This window comes from Eleutherodactylus coqui, chromosome 1, assembly GCF_035609145.1.
Source record: "Eleutherodactylus coqui strain aEleCoq1 chromosome 1, aEleCoq1.hap1, whole genome shotgun sequence".
Taxonomy (NCBI): Eukaryota; Metazoa; Chordata; class Amphibia; order Anura; family Eleutherodactylidae; genus Eleutherodactylus; species Eleutherodactylus coqui.
Genome location: NC_089837.1, coordinates 40,224,081 through 40,227,264, shown reverse-complemented (window position 1 = coordinate 40,227,264; position 3,184 = coordinate 40,224,081).

The following is a 3,184-nucleotide window of genomic DNA, read 5'->3' as shown; positions in this document are numbered from 1 at the left end:
GGTCACTTTTTAATTTTTTTTTTAGTTTTTATTAAGTTTTTTTATATATATATATAAATTCTTTATTTATATATTTGTGGGGGGTACGGAAGGAGAAAATGGGAATGGGGGTACGGGTGTAACAGCACACTCGAAATCTCATAACAATCGTAATAGGGAAGTTGCATTGCAACATCAATGATTAGAATTACAAAAAAGAAACAAAATTAAGAAATGTAAAGGGTAGGACAGGAACGTGGGAGAATAGAAGCTCTGCTTGGTGATCTGTTCACAGAGATGTGAGCAAGAGTACAGAATATGTGAGAGTACCTTCCGCCTTGAGACATCTCCAGCATAGAGGGGGGTGTTTTGGATCGATTCTGTCGAGAAGGGGTCTTGTATCATCTGGAGATTATTTTATAATTTAGCTCTTGGTATCTTATTGATGTTGAGACTTTTTAGGATGGCCTTAACTTCATGTTATGAAAGTACTATGCCAAGATCGCTCTCCCAGCGATTGATGTATGAAGGGTATTCCGTATTATATGTGAGTGTATGGTACAAATTAGAGAGAATCCCTCTGAAGGAGTAGCCTTCTCCAAAGAGCTTATGAACAGGCAAGTCATGATCGGTATTCAGGATGTCTGACCGAAAAACAGATACGGAGTCTTTGATTGCATCATAGCCCCTTTCGTTGAGTTGTTGTAAACATGGCATCTTTTGAAAATCTTGTATTGAGATGAACAGGTTGTTATGGAAGAGCTTCAAAGATGGTGTGTTGGGATATTTAGAGTGTTAGAAAAGGTAGCTTTTGAGGTGTTTTAGTTTGTTTGGCATTAAATTTAAGAAAGGAGTATATCCACTTATATAGGGTATGAATCTGCGTTTTTTTGTTTAAGTTATGTTAGATTTTAAAGGAGGTTGCTGTAAAAGGATTAGTGATTTCTTTCAGCAAGGGTTTATTGTACAGGTTAACCAGGATAATGAGTGGAGTTTGGTCCTTAGGGATTGGTGTTCTAGTTTGGTCCAAAGTTTGTTGTTGGTAAGGTATGTTGGCTCGATTATTCGGGGTAAGTGAACAGCGTTGCGGTCAGGTTCAGAAATTAGGTAATCCTATGCCCCCATGGGTTCTGTGTTTAATTGGAGTTACATAGCTTACTCTGTGCCCTTTTATCCTGCCAGATAAATTTTGTAATTAGACGTTCCAGCTTAATAAAGGGTTGGAGTATTTCTATAGGAAGGACTTGTAGCAGGTAGAGGACTTTTGGCAAAACTATCATTTTAATTAGATTCTTTCTTTCTAGCCATGAGGTCTGGAACGTTATCTATGTAGTTAAATCTTTTTCAATTTTGTCTAGTAGCGGAATAAAGTTCTGATTGTATGGGTCAGACAAGACTGAGGGGATTTTAGTTCCTAAATATGTTATGTGGAAACAGGTATTTTTGAGGGGGGATATTTTAGATAGATGGTCCCACGTAGTCTTATCTATATTTATATTGAGAAGCTCTGATTTTGAGAAATTAAATTTAAAATTTGAGATTTGACCAAAAGGCTCGAATTCTCTCAGAAGTGGTTTGAGAGAGAAGGGTTTGGATATGAATAATAGGACATCATCTGTGAAGGATGCTGTCTTGTGTTCTGCTCGCCCACATTTTAAACCCGGGATATGTTGGTTTTACCTAATTTTTTCCAAGAGGACTTCCATTGAAAGAACAATTAGAAGAGGAGAAAGTGGGCAGCCCTGCCTTGTACAATTCTTAATATTGAAGGAGGGAAAAAGGTTTCTGTTACTTAAATTTTGGCTGAGGGGTTTTTGTAAAAGGCCATGATTTTATCAATGAAGTTGTCTGGGAAACTAAATTTCTGTAGGGTCATTTTGAGAAACAGCCAATTTACCCGATCAAATTCCCTTTTCTGTGTCAGTAGTGAGCACTAATGGGGTCTTGGTGTGTCTGGTTTGGTGTATCACATTAAGAAGTCTGGTAGTGTTGAAAAAATTCAGATTGGGGGAGGGTGTGATTCGTGCCATCCGAGCCCTGTACTCATTTCCTACAGCTAAAGTATTAGTAGATGGAGCTCTGTCAGACCTTTTGGTGATAACGAACGGCACAAGACAGGGTTGCCCACTTTCTCCAATTTTATATGTACTTACAGTGGAACCATTAGCAGAACTAATCCGATCAACACCTGAAGTGAGGGGTATCCCAATAAACTATAGACAGTATAAAATAGGACTGTTCGCGGACTATATAATTCTGACGTTGTCCCATCCCCTAGAATACTTAAGAGCTGCACACTAGATTTCGGAACAATTCAGAAGAGTCTCTCTCTGTACAAGCTAAAATGTGAGCAAGTCAGTTGTTCTTGGGGTAAATGTTCCAAAAAGTTTGAAAGACGCAATCCAAACTGAGTTCTGTTTTGAGTGGAGGAGAAAAAGTATACCATATTTGGGAATAGCCCTGACATCTACTATTAGAGATGTAAAATTTCCCAACACTGCTCAGAAAGAAATTGATCATTTATCTAAATTAGATTTTATATGGTTTGGCAGGACAAGATGAAAAGTTTACCTAAAATATTGTACTATTTCAGAGTTTTGCTGATCTCAATCTCTCTAACCTAACCTTTTACTAAACGGCAGAAGCAATTGAATAACTATGTTTGGGGAAGGGGGAAAAGACCGCGCTTAGCATTGTCAATTTTAGCTTTGCAATGTAAAAATGGCGAAGCCGATATTCCCAATTTAAAAATGTATTACAAAGCCAAGCTATTAAACCGAACCAGAAGCTGGGTGAATAAAGAAAAGGATGTGGGTTGAATTGGCAGGGAAAGAAGCTGTATAAAAGGTATCTCAGGACAATCCTTATTATACTCAGTGTCGTTAGAGAACTTGTTGAAATGCCCAGAGGTGGAATTACAAAAGCTAGGAATGTCCCCTTCTACATTAGTTTTAATTCAAGCTTGGAGAGATTTCTCAGACCTTGGCCTTGTTTGACTCTTCAAAAAAGCCGTCACTGCCCTTTGAAATCTTAAGCCTCTTCTTACCAGATCTAGAATTAAAAGTATGGAAGGCAGGGGAATAGAGATGAGCGAGCATGCTCGGAAAAGTCAGTTACTCGAGTGAGCCTCGCTCTTCTCGAGTAACTGCATTCTTGTCTGAGCATGCTCGCGGGGCGGCGGGGAAGAGAGTGAGAGAGATCTCTC